Source organism: Sus scrofa, chromosome 1 (assembly GCF_054392235.1).
Source record: "Sus scrofa isolate SSC_HxYL_T2T_F1_AM1 chromosome 1, Sscrofa_HxYL_maternal_Yorkshire_Landrace_v2.0, whole genome shotgun sequence".
NCBI classification, from domain to species: domain Eukaryota; kingdom Metazoa; phylum Chordata; class Mammalia; order Artiodactyla; family Suidae; genus Sus; species Sus scrofa.
In genome coordinates this window covers 58,235,188-58,249,423 of record NC_139383.1, presented here as the reverse complement: position 1 = coordinate 58,249,423, position 14,236 = coordinate 58,235,188, and the positions used below count along the sequence as shown (strand labels likewise).

Here is a 14,236-nt window from a genome sequence, read left to right as displayed (position 1 = left end):
GAAAAAGGATACAATAATTATGCCATAATATTAGGGCAGGTGTAGAAATAAGGGATGACCATTGTATAAAAACCGTAATACTAGTCAGAACACATCTCCAATGAAAAAAAAAATGTTTCCTTTTGTTAGCAGGACAAAACTTTCATGACCCCAAACCAAAACAGTAATAAAAACAACAGCTCAGCAAGCCAACTGGTTTTCACTATCTTGATCATTTAACATTTTTTCCAAAGTCGAAACTGTAGTATGTTAAGGATTCATTGAAATGATACCAAAACGAATTAAAGTCACATGACACCACAGAAATCATAATTTCCTTCCTACGAATTGCCTAAGATTTAATAATAACTTAATTTAATAATTTTAAGGGGAGTTCCCGTCGTGGCGCAGTGGTTAATGAATCCGACTAGGAACCATGAGGTTGCGGGTTTGGTCCCTGCCCTTGCTCAGTGGGTTAACGATCCGGCATTGCCGTGAGCTGTGGTGTAGGTTGCAGACGTGGCTCGGATCCCGCATTGCTGTGGCTCTGGTGTAGGCCGGTGGCTACAGCTCCGATTCGACCCCTAGCCTGGGAACCTCTACATGCTGCGGGAGCGGCCCAAGAAATAGCAAAAAGACAAAAATAATAATAATAATAATAATTTTAAGGGATTTTAAAGGTGATCTTCACGACCAGGTTCATTGTTTTGAGGCTGTAGAAGTCAGGTACATTTGCCCAAAGTCGTCAGCCAGGATTGCTGAGTTTTCCATTCATACTGTCTTATAAGTTTGGTCATACTCTAGAAGTTAACTGTCTTTTACTTGGGTAAATCAAAGATAAATATACTAGGAGTGCTTCCTAGTCACACTGTGTAGGTAGAATAAGATGCACTTTGGTAGATGGGTTTTTAAATATTATGGAAGATAGATTGCCACAGCCACTTTGGAAGACAGTTTGGCAATTTCTTACAAAGCTCATCATAGGTGTACCATGCAGTTCGGCAGCTGTGATTCTAAATATTTACCCAAATGAGTGGAAAACTTAGGTCCACACAAAACCTGCACATGAATATTTATAGCAGCTTGAGTTATTCATAATTGCCTCAAACTAGAGACAACCAAGGTGTCCTTCAATAGACGAATGGATCAACTGTGGTACATCCATAAAATGGAACATTATTGAGCACTAAAAAGAAATGAGCTATCAAGACATGGAGGAACCTTAAGTGCATATTGTTAATGAGAAAAGCCCATCAGAAAAGGCCACATACTGTATGATTCCAGCTACAGGATAGACCAGACTACAAAGACCGTCAAAAGAGCAGTGATTGCTGGAGCCTTGGGGGCAGTAGAGACAGGCTGAATAGATGGAGCACAGTGGATTTTTAAGTAGCGACACTACTCCATGTGATATTGTAATGGTGGAGAGATGACATCGAGCATTTGCCTAACCCATAGAATGATGTAAACAGAGTGAACCCTGGAGTCCTGCTGTGGCACAGTGGGTTAAGAATCCAATTGTAGCAGCTTGGGTTACTTGGGAGGCATGACCTGGTGCAGTGGGTTAAAGGATCTGGTGTTGCAGCAGTTGCGACATAGGTCCCAGCTGCGGCTTGGATTCAATCCCTGGCCCAGGAACTTCCATATGCCGCGGATGTGGCCATTAAAAAAAAAAAAAAAGAGAGACTGAACCCTAATGTAAACTATGAATTTTGGTTAGTAATAATATATCAATATTGATTCATGAATTACAGCAATGACACCATCCATACTAAAAGCAAGATGTTAATAACAGGACACACTGGAAGGAGGGGAACCTTGCTGCTCTGTAATTTTTCTATAAACCTAAATCTGCTCAAAAAAATTGTCTACTCATAAAAATAACTTTAAAAGTGTAGATTGTAGCGTTCCCGTCGTGGCTCAGTGGAAACGAATCTCACTAGTATCCAGGAGGACAAGGGTTGGATACCTGACCTCAGGGTTAAGGATCCGGTATTGCTGTGAGCTGTGATATAGGTCACAGATGCGGCTCGGATATGGCATTGCTGTGGCTGTGGTGTAGGCTGGCAGCTACTGCTCTGATTCAACCCCGAGCCTGGGAACTTCCATATGCTAAGGGTGCGGTGCTAAAAAGACAAAAAAAAAAAGTAGATTGTAATCAGCTCCAAGAGAATAATATCCCAACAGGAAAAAAACAAAACAAAACAAAACAAAACAAAAACCTGGATATAACTTCTGTTATATAATCTGCCCCTACCTTGTATCTCTGGGAATTTTAAAAATTCTTCTTTTCATTTATGTCATATTTTATCTCATTGACCTTTAGCTAATAATGAATGAATGCTTTAAAAATAAAAGGTAGTTTTATTGTTTACTGATAGTTCCCTGTGGCAAACCTGACAGGTTGTGGGGGACAGGTGGGGAGCAGGGAAGCTCCCCACATTCCACATCTCACCTCTCTTTCTTCTCTGCAGCTGAGTCCCACTTGGTTGTAGACAGCAGACAGAAACTAAGGGTGCAAATGGGGTTGTAGCCCTTGTGCTTTTAGCCTTGTGCTACTGTGTTTTATTTTTACAGTATCTCTTTTAAACTTCACCTTTTGTAGTTGAGGAAATAAAACCCCTGGAGGAGGAAAGGTCCATATGCGTGCAGTCTGACTGCAGTGACCATGGGGCAAACATGAATGTATATGACTCTGTCCCAACCTGCCTCTCAACCACCCTGGGAGTAGGTGAGAAGGGGAGCCCTTTGGAGAAGTTGGTCCCAGCCCAGGTGCCCTTGAAGTGATCAGACTGCAGGGCTTGTTCGGTTTTAGCCAGGGTAGATAAAACCATCCTACAAACCAGCGGCTGTTGTTAAGAGGAGTTAGCTCAGCACTTTTCATCCATTATTAAGTGATACATTAGTATTACTTATATGTGTGTATTATTGTATTAGGTATTGCATGAGAACCATAGGTACATTTAGTCAACTCTTAATTTCTAGGCTCACAGAGAAGAGTGATAGAGTTCAAGTATAATATCTATTTGACTTCGGAAATAGCATTATAATTTTAGAGGGAGTTAGCAGCTTTAACTTCTTAATTTTGTTTGGCTGGAGGCAAGATTAACATTTGTGTGTCTTCTGTAGCCCAGCAATGTTTGTGATGCAGGAGATGGGGACCCGGTCCCTGGCAGGGGAGGGCTAATGTGGTAGTTAGTATTCACTCCATCTAATCCGCAGGACTGGTGATCTGCATCTGAGGATAATGGTTGATTTTGTGTAGACCATGATTTTGAAAGTCAGTTTGCTTGCTCATTTGTAATGAATATTCAGAAATTTTGAACTGTATTTCCTCTTATTTAATTTGTGATTCTCGTGAGGTTATGTTATAGTGAGGAATATGGAATAACACTTTGCCTTGTGTTTTTTTTTTTTTTTTGATCTAAGAATTTTGTAAAGCGGATAGTAGCAGAGTACTTTAAAAATCTTGACTTAATATAGATTTAATCCTAGATCAAAGCAAAATATTTTCAAAATGTTTGAAAAATTCATCACATACATTATAGTTCAGAATCATACCATTTAAAGTAAAATCTTTGAATAACTTGGTTTACCTCCTTGAAGCCTAAAACATCCCTCATTAATCTGAGAATTAACTTTATAACCTACTTCACATTTTTATGAAGCAAAATAACCTTTCAAAAGGATTAGCCTGTGGAGTTCCTGTCATGGTGCAGTGGAAACAAATCCAACTAGGAACCCGGAGGTTGTGGGTTCAATCCCTGGCCTTGCTCAGTGGTTTGAGGATTTGGTGTTGCCATGAGCTGTGGTGTAGGTTGCAGACGAGGCTCTGATCTGGTGTTGCTGTAGCCATGGCATAGGCCGGCAGTTGTAGCTCCAATTAGACCCCTAGCCTGGGAACCTCCTTATGCCATGGGTATAGCCCTAAATAGACAAAAGACCAAAAAAACAAAAAACACACAAAAAAAGGATTAGCCTGTGCTAAACTTTTTAATATTTAATACAAATTATATACTAAAGACAATATTTTGTATTTACTCCAAAATGTTTTGAATGAAACATCTTTTGACCTAGGATGTAACTAGTGCAAATAGAACTTTTTAAGGTTATGACATACCTGTGACTTATAAAATTAATTTTTTGGTCTTTATTTTATTCAGCAAATCTGCAGTTGTAGTAGAATTTTGTTCTGGGATCGATTCATGTATTTGTTTTTCTTGCCATCCTATTATTTGACTAATCTTTATACAGTTTTCTTTTTAGAAAAAGTATATGTATCTGCTTATATACTTATGGTGGAAAAACAAACATGATCTTCAATCCCACCAAAGATAAGCATCATCCCTCAGTCATATAGAAGATAAGGCCATCTCTTAGCCATATAGGGAAGATTTGCATCTTAGTCATATGTAGTTATAAGTAAGTGCTTATTGCCACAGATTATTGACATGTGAACATCCATACATACACAGTTCCAGAAGCAGAGCATCCTAATGTTTCATAGAGGGGCCATATCCCTTTACTGCCTTGCCAGGACCTTGCTGTAATCCTAGAGCTGGCACCTGGTTCAGGTTCACCCGTGACATTTTCAGTTGATCTTTCTCTTGTTTTCTTTTCTCGTTGACCTTCAAACTGAAAGTTCATAACCTCTTCTCAGCTGTTAATATGATTTACTTCTTCTGTCTGGAAGTCAAGATTGTGGCTGAATTCATTGTTTGAAGGGGATTGAGGTTCTTGGTTTCCTGCCAGAATGTTCCCTGCTAACAGAAAACGAAATCTGCCAACCCTAATTTCAAAGATTCCTGGGTTGGTGGCTCAAGGACCTCTCAGATCCAGGGTTGAGCGGTTGCGAGGCTGTTCTTGGCACATCCCATACACACTGAGTTGTCTATTGACTGGAATCCAGGTATCATTGTCGCATTGATCAGCAAATGTCCCAGTGGCTTTCAGTGAGAAAAATTTAGAGCAACAACTAACCTACTGTTTCTTATGCTTTAAAGATGGCGTTTGAGTTGGTGGTTGTTTAACTTTGCAATTCTTTTTTTTTTTTTTCAGGGCCGCACCCGTGGCATATGGAAGTTCCCAGGCTAGGGGGTCAAATCGAAGCTACAGCCGCCAGCCTATGCCACAGCTCACAGCAACGCCAGACCTCAGTCCCCTGATAGAGGCCAGGGATAGAACCTGAAACCTCATTTACTAGTTGGATTTATTTCCACTGCTCCTAACTTTGCAATTCTGATTTTGTATTAAAAAGTATATTTTTTCTTAATTTTCAAAATAAAGAGTGTCAGTGTGTGCTTTTTAGGGTTCTCAGACTCACGAGAAGTACATTCTTTTTTTTTTCTTTTTGTCTTTTTGTGGCCACTTCTGCGGCATATGGAGGTTCCCAGGCTAGGGGTCTAATCTGAGCGTAGCCACCGGCCTACAGCAACTCGGGATCCGAGCCGCGTCTGCAACCTACACCACAGCTCACGGCAACACCAGGTCCTTAACCCACTGAGCAAGGCCAGGGATTGAACCCAAAACTTCATGGTTCCTAGTCGGGTTCGTTAACCACTGCGCCATGATGGGAACTCCAGTACATTCTTAAATATAAATGAATAGGAGATGAGCCCCATCTATGGCAATATTACACCTCCTAGTCCACCAGCGAGGAAACAGGTCATTGCTTCTCACATTCTGAGAAAGCTCCAGCTCGTCATGGGAAAAGATGTAAGTATTAGTTTAATTAAAAGCAATTTATCAGACTTGCAGATGTAGAGAACAAACTAGTGATTCCCAGCAGGGAGAGGACGGGGGAGGGAATTAAGAGGTGCAAACACCATGTCTAAAATAAATAAGCTACAAGAATATTTTTTTTTAAATGAGGCAACTGGAGTTCCCTTCATGGCTCAGCGGTTAATGAACCCTACTAGGATCCACGAGGATGTGGGTTCGAACCCTGGCCTCACTTAGTGGGTTAAGGATTCAGTGTTGCCAAGAGCTGTGGTGTAGGTCACAGATAAGGTTCAGATCCTGTGTTGCTGTGGCTGTGGTGGAGGCCGGCAGCTGTAGCTCCGATTCAACCCTTAGCCTGGGAACTTCATTTGTGTCGGGTTCAGCCCCCCAAAAAAAGGCAATTTACAAGAGTTGTCAAGTTACTTCGCCTGGAGAACATTCGCACCAGTGGTTTGAAAGCCATCAAGAGCCCCTCTCAAGCAAGACCGTGCTGGTTTCCTTAGATCCCTGTCTTTGTGCTTTTACCATCTTCACTGAAGCTTCTTCCCAGTATGAAACAGGCGGAAGGTAGAGAAATGCTTTAGAATCAGCTGATTAAGTAATGAAGTTTTCTATATAGATGCAAGTGACCTAAAAGTAGAACTAGTTTAAATAATTTTTAAAACATAATTTCAGGTGGGCACTAACAGTTGTGCTACTGTATGGCTAAGCAGATACTCTAAGAAATTTAATATTTTATCAAAAGGCACAACTGCGAAACTGAAACCTACCGACTAGTTTCCATGGTAACAACTATTGAAAAGTGTCTAGCCAGTATGTGTCTTCCCATATTTTTTCTCTGAGACTTTCAGGGAGTTCATTAAATTTGCTTTCCTAACATGGGTAGATAGATAGACAGATAGATAGACAGACAGATAGCAGAGATACAGATATGTATATTTTTTCAATGGGGATGTGAGACTATTGCAAAATTCCCTTGGATTCATATAGAATATGACTTGCTCCCTATGCATGTTCGGCTAAAGGACAAGTCCATTGTTTTATTTTTTAATTTATTATTTTTTTTATTTTTTTGTCTTTTTGCCTTTTCTACGGCCGCACCTGTGGCATATGGAGGTTCCCAGGCTAGGGGTCTAATCAGAGCTGTAGCTGCTGGCCTACACCAGAGCCACAGCAACACCGGATCCTTAACCCATTGAGCAAGGCCAGGGATGGAACCCACAACCTCATGGTTCCTAGTCAGATTTGTTAACCACTGAGCCATGATGGGAACTCCTATTTTTTTCTTTTTTTTTTTTTTTCTTTTTTTTTTTTTTTGGTCTGTTTTATAAATTTAAATGAATTAGGGAACCAGGTTGTACGTACTGATTTCTAAAACAGAGATGGTTCTTTCTTCCTAAATATTTTCTGGAAAATCTTACTAGCATCCGTGAGGGTGCAGGTATGATCCCTGGCCTTGCTCAGTGGGTTAAGGATCTGGCGTTGCTGTGAGCTGTGGTGTAGGCCAGCGGCTACAGCTCTGATTCGAGCTCTAGCCTGGGAACCTTCATATGCGGAGGGTGCGGCCCTAAAACAATAACAACAACAAAAACTTAAATGTTTTCTGCTTTTTATTTATAAGTAGAGCTGTGAGTTTCAGCACGTGTTGATTTCTAGATTTGCTGCTGCCCCTTTAAAATTAGAATTCTTTTGGCTGTCCCTACAAGACCCTAATGTAGACGTTGTCCTGCCTCTCTCTCCCACCGTTGTGTTTGTTAACCACCTGGTCATGAGTCTCCACTTGATGGAGTTCTCACCTGAATTTAACCAACCCTCCTTGTGGTCCTTCTCCCTGTCAGAGGTTGTATGTGGTAAATACAGAGACAGTCACTACTTATTTACGTAGAGATCTCCGTGTTTCCCAGCAGGGTCATTCAGAAAGTCTGACTGCAGTGTAACCAAGGGATTCCATCACGTGTTGTAGTTCAGATAAAATGTGCTGTAGCTTTGTTTGGAGAACTTCCCCACCTTTCTCTCCAGGTCCAGGTGTCACAAACAGATGGGGTCTGATGGTCTTCTCGTGATGGAAAATGTATGCTGAGCATATTAATGAATGGCAGGGCTCGTGGCATTTATCTAGTTAAATTCCAAGGGAAACCACTTTGGAAGGTAGAGTGGCAGGAAGTAGATAGAGAGGGTATGAAGCCACCCTGGGCCCCACAGTGGGGGCGTGTCCTTTAGTCCACAGGGATGACAAGAAGCCAGTACTTTTTCTGAGCCTGTTCGACGTGGTTGGTCATGAAAGGATTTCATTGCTTGCTGAGGAGGAAGGAGTATTTAACTTAAGGCGCTCTGTCTGTCTTTTCCAATTCTCTCAGGCTCCTCAGATGAGGGCGTTGCCACTCCTAGGTCATGGAAGATGGCTTTGCAGTTTCACAGACCCCATTGCTGGAAGCATGAGCACACGTCATCTTCCATTTTAGTCTGTAGTCTCAGCTCCTCCTCTGAGTAGCTGAACAGTGACAGACCCACAGCATCCAGTGAACTGCTCGAAGAGAGCTTCCCAGAATCCAGGTTCTCCCTTTTCCTGGAATCCCAGAGTCTCTCTTTTTCACTCCATCCTTTACCCCCCTGTATTCCAGCTTTACCATTTCTAAGTAAATACCGTTTCTTTACTTCACGCCTCCTGGTCTCCACAGTGGCCCCTTCATTCATCTTCCATACTGCCAATCAAAATGCTCTTTCTAAAGGCAAAACTGAGCCTTGTCATAACTGAAATCTTTCAAAGACTTCTCTTCCTTAGCAGAGCACATACCCGTCACAAGGCACCTACTGTCCCAGCGTGTTTAAGACCTGCATGTCTTTCCAGCCAACACCCTTCCCCCCTCCACCCTTTCTGCACTCTAGACAAACCTCTGCTTTCTCAAATGCTTTGTGCTGAAGGCATGGCTTCTTAATGGGCCCTGCCCTGTAAGCCTGAGCCTCCCTCAGGCCTCAGGGGCACCTCAGTCCCATCCCTCCGTTTGCAGTGGACTCACCTTCTTCAGTAGACTCCAAGCAACTTGAAGACTGTTTCTGGTTTGTGTCCTCTCCAGCACCTAGTCCAGCAGCTGACGCATAATTAGTGCTCAATAAAAATGTATCATATGAATGAATGAGTGACTGGGTTAGCGGTCCTATCACATGCAAAGCAGAAGTGAAGGAGATGCTGTGTTTAATTTCTTCGTAAAATAGGCTTGAGTTGCAATTAACACGGATTTCAGCAAGATGGAGGCTGGCTGGTTGATCAGAGGAGTAGCCCTGGGGGAGAGCCACGAACCAGCATCAGTTCTGGGAGATGTGACTTGCAAGATTTACAGTTAAACTCATGATGGATTAATTCTTAACGGAGATGTCTTGACGGTGAGAAAGAGGATGGTCAGGCAGCACAACTGATGTGGGTCATTTGCTCAGGCCATATCCTCTTGGTCAGTAAGTTTACTCAGGGGGCTGAACATTAATTAGAGCTAGCAAAGTTCTAATATGAGGAATAGAATTCTTTCGAATTGTCCTTAAGGGATTTTCCTTCAAGCTGGATTATCTGGAAGAAAGATTCTTACCTTATGGAAGATAAGTGACTCTAGATCAGTGACTTTCACACAGTTCTTAATAGCAGTTAGAGCCATTCTTCCTTTGTAATCATGACAGTTAATATTTATTGAATATTTACTCCTGTGTGTCAGGTGCCTTGGTGAAGGCTTTACCTCTGTTGACTCAATCCTCAAAACCCTACGATGTAGTAAATATTCTGAACTCCATTCTTACAGACGAGGAACTAGAGAACAAAGATGTTAAGCAATTTATGTAGAGTTACCTTGTGATGGGAGCTGGGATTGGAACCTGTGCAGTCGGACTCTAGCATTTTTGCCGACCACCTTTGCAGGAATGCAACCAGCCAGCCTTTCTCATATTTCCTTTATGTTACTTAATTCTCATAGCAATTCTTACAAATAAGGTGTATTTACCACTTTTTTTTTTTGGTTGCAAGCACCAGACTAAGTTGAGTGAAAAAAGTTTAACTGTGTCTTGCAACTAAGCAGTCTTTGTGTCACATGACAGCTGAGATGCTGAGTACCCCGGTGGGTTTGGAGGGGCATTTTTTCTGGTAGGAAGAGGAGCCAGTGATGGACAAGCAAAAATCACATGAGGAAGCAGAAGTTGAGAGAGATTAAGGTGCTTGGTCAAGGTCACTCAGCCAGGGAATGGCAAAGGTAGAATTCGAAACTAGGTTCCCTGCCTCCAGAACCGTTTTGCGTTTGCTCTGATTTGTATGAACCCTGTGCATCCTGCACACCCTTCTTCCTCTGTCTTTGGCAGGTTATGGCAGCATTGGCCACGATAGGTTTTTTTTGTTTTTTTTTGTTTTGTTTTGTTTTTTGCTTTTTAGGTCTGCACTCATGGCATATGGAGGTTCCCAGGCTAGGGGTCGAATCTCAGAGCTACAGCTGCCAGCCAAAGCCAGAGCCACAGCAATGTAGGATCTGAGCCTCGTCTGTGACCTACACCACAGCTCACATCAATGCCGCATCCTTAACCCACTGAGCAAGGCCAGAGATCAAACCTCTGCAACCTCATGGTCACTAGTTGGACTCATTTACACTGCGCTACAACGAGAACTCCCAAGATATCTTTTGCTTCATTTTGGTACTAAGGACACATTGTGGTCATCTCCCGTTGGGCTGGCTGTTTCCCAGTTGCAAACCTCTGCAACCTCATGGTCACTAGTTGGACTCATTTACACTGCGCTACAACGGGAACTCCCAAGATATCTTTTGCTTCATTTTGGTACTAAGGACACATTGTGGTCATCTCCCGTTGGGCTGGCTGTTTCCCAGTTGCACTGTGCATGGCTTTATTTAATCCTGAACTGTCTCTTAGGATAGTAATGTAAACTGTTAAGTTTCATCTGATCTTTCTATGACTTTCCACTTTAGAGAGTGAATTTTTTCTGACCAGGCCCCAAATTCTAGAGAAACCTCCACTGAAGTCCTGTGACCAGATCAGAGCTTTTTTAGGTGAAGGTGTATGCAAAACATCGGCCTTCATGGAAATTTGGTTCTTATTCACTTGGGTCTCAGTTCATGAAATAAATGTTCATCCACTCCAACAGCAAGTCATAGATAGAAGAATAGGCGTGGAAGGTTAGCTTGTGATCTTCCTGTGACCTCACAACCCTACTGTACAGATTCTGAGCAGGAAGAGTGCTCTTTGGAAGCTGGTCTCTACTTTGCACTTCTGAATCTGTTTATGAAGAAATGACAGTATTTTTTAGCCTTTGCACCACCTCTGACTGACGCTCTGATCCTTGATGTGTTTAGTATTTTACGTGTGCTCATCTCTACATCAAAAACAGAGGAAGCCACAGGAAGTTGCTGCCTGTATTTCCAGGAAATGTAACTACCTCACCTGCTCCCCAGTCTGCACAGCCCAGAAGACCCCGGTGTGGGTGCTGGCTGCGCTGATGAAGGCAGTGATAAGGTGCTGGGGAGTAGTCTTATTCTGCTGCTCTGCTAGCAAAAGCCCAAGGAGGACAGGCTCTTCAGACTGACGGGATAAAGCTAAATCTGCTTCTCTAAACACTCACTCTCGGTACATATGAGGTCTGTATCATCCAGACCAGAGAGGATGGGGAGGAGCTCACTCTTTCTGCTCAGGTGCGTGCTTCCTGCCTGGCCCACGGGTGTGGTTGGCACTCTCTCTGATGACACAGAAATGAAGTAATCCTGAGAGAGAGGCTATTGATGGACCTGGGAGATCTAAAGGCCATGAGATGATAGACTTGGATGGCATTATGCTAAGTGAAAAAAAAGTCCGAGAAATACAAATATTGATGATACCGCTTATAAGTGGAATCTAAACAACAAAACAAAAAACTAATGAATATAACAACAACAACAACAAGCAGACTCATAGATATAGAGAACAAACTAGTAGTTACCAGTGTGGAGAGGGCAGGTGGGGAGGGGCAATATAGGGGTAAGGAATTAAGAAGTTCAAAATACCATGTATAAATAAGTAAGCTACAGGGAATATAGCCAATATTTTATAGTAACTACAGATGGAATTTAGTCTTCAAAAATTGTAAATCACTATATTTTACACCTGCAACTTATACAATATTATACGTCAATATAAGTCAATAAAAAAATAAAGACCGGAAGTTCCCATTGTGGCTCAGTGGAAACAAACCTGACTAGTATCCATGAGAATGTGGATTTGATCCCTGGCTCTGCTCAGTGGGTTAAAGATCCAGCATTACCACAAGCTGTGGTGTGGGTTGCAGATGTGGCTCATATCTGGCATTGCTGTGGCTGTGGCATAGGCCAGCAGCTAGGGCTTCAGTTCGATCCCTAGCCTGGGAACTTCCATCTGCTGCATCTGCAGCCTTTAAAAAAAAAAATTATAAAAAAAAAATAAAGTAAAATAAAAACCATGAGGTTACACTGGACTCCAACAATTCTTTAAAGAATGAATATAGACAAAGGAAGCAAGAACATTAAATGGGAAAAAAACAGTCTTTTCAGCAAGTATTGCTGGGAAACCTGGACAGCTGCATGCAAATCAATGAAACTAGAACACACTCTCACAAAATGGCTTAAAGACTTAAATATAAGACAAGACACCATCAAACTCCTGGAAGAGAACATAGGCAAAACATTCTCTGACATCAACCTTACAAATATTTTCTCAGGTCAGTCTCCCAAAGCAACAGAAAAAAAAAGCAAAAATAAACCTGTGGGACCTAATCAAACTGACAAGTTTTGCACAGCAAAGAAAACCAAAAAACAAACAAACAAACAAACAAACAAAAAAGACAACTTACAGAATGGGAGAAAATAATTTCAAATGATGGAACTGACAAGGGCTTAATCTCTAGAATATACAAGCAACTTTTACAACTCAACAGCAGAAAAGCCAACAACCCAATGGAAAAATGGGCAAAAGACATTAACAGACATTTCTCCAAGGAAGATATACAGATGGCCAACAAGCACATGAAAGAATGCTCAACATCCCTGATTATTACAGAAATGCAAATCAAAACTACCATGAGTTACTATCTCACACCAGTCAGAATGGCTATCACTAATAAGTCCACAAATAACAAATGCTGGAGGGGGTGTGGAGAAAAGGGAACCCTCCTGCACTGTTGGTGGGAATGTAAGCTAGTACAATCACTATGGAGAACAGTATGGAGATACCTTAGAAATCTATACATAGAACTACCATATGACCCAGCAATCCCACTCTTGGGCATATATCCAGACAAAACTTTCCTTAAAAAAGATATGTGCACCCACATGTTCATTGCAGCACTATTCACAATAGCCAAGACATGGAAACAACCCAAATGTCCATGATAGATGATTGGATTAGGAAGATGTGGTGTATATATATACACAATGGAATACTACTAGGCCATAAAAAAGAATGAAGTAATGCCATTTGCAGCAACATGGATGGAACTAGAGACTCTCATACTGAGTGAAGTAAGTCAGAAAGAGAAAGACAAATACCATATGATATCACTTATATCTGGAATCTAATATATGGCACAAATGAACCTTTCCACAAAAAAGAAAATCATGGACTTGGAGAATAGACTTGTGGTTGCCAAGGGGGAGAGGGAGGGAGTGGGGTGGTTGGGGAGCTTGGGGTTAATAGATGCAAACTGTTGCCTTTGGAATGGATTAGCAATGAGATCCTGCTGTGTAGTACTGGGAACTATGTCTAGTCACTTATGATGGAGCATGATAATGTGTGAAAATAGAATGTGTACATGTATGTGTAACTGGGTCACCATGCTATACATATATTAGAGAAATAACAATTAAAAAAAGAATGTAATAATGATAATAGCTAATATTTATGAGTGTTGACTGTGCTGTGCTAGACATCTTCCTGAAGACCTATGCATGTTATTGAATTTAATCCTCACATAAATCCCTACAGGGACTTTCTATATTGTCCCAATTTTCAGCTGATGCATCTAAGACTCAGAGAGTGTTTAATGCCTTGTCCAGATCACCACAGCCAGTAAATTCCAACCCAGACCTGTGTAATTCCAAGCCAGTCCTGTGAATAATCAAGTAAATATGACTGTGAGTGGAGCTGGACTGGCAGCCTGTGTGCACAGGCAGGTGGAAGCAGAGAGGATTCATCCAGACAGGCTGAAGACTGGTACCAAGGACAGGCTTTGTTTTAGATCTGCCGTAGTGACACTCATGTGACAGAAAGGATGGGTAGTAGTCCAATAAATCCTTTACCCCAGGGAATTGATGGGTCTTCTGGGTGCTGGCCAGCATCCTGAGTGCAAACTACAAACACAGGGTGGCTTCTATCTTCATCATGGTCCCAGCTCCCTAGCATAGCTCTCGTCTCTATTTTAGCTTATAAATTCATATTGTGATTAAGACAAGTATGGAAATTGATGTCGTTTCAGCTTCTTCATGAATTGAAACACATTTTTATTTAAGCATGAACTTTCCCATCTCATGGATCAAAAAGAGGCTCTGGA

The 14,236-nt window shown here is 41.7% G+C and overlaps 1 protein-coding gene and 1 long non-coding RNA gene across 5 annotated transcripts in view; one reads left to right on the top strand and one right to left on the bottom strand.

Annotated features, from left to right (window-relative positions):
• Positions 1 to 14,236, top strand: part of BACH2 (BTB domain and CNC homolog 2) — a 379,609-nt gene that overhangs the window by 49,934 nt on the left and 315,439 nt on the right. The window lies entirely within an intron of this gene.
• On the bottom strand, positions 7,212 to 12,532 carry LOC146406108 (uncharacterized). Its single transcript, XR_014806008.1, has 2 exons — positions 10,441 to 12,532; positions 7,212 to 10,298 (listed from the first exon to the last, which is right to left on the bottom strand). It is a non-coding gene; the product is annotated as an uncharacterized LOC146406108 (long non-coding RNA).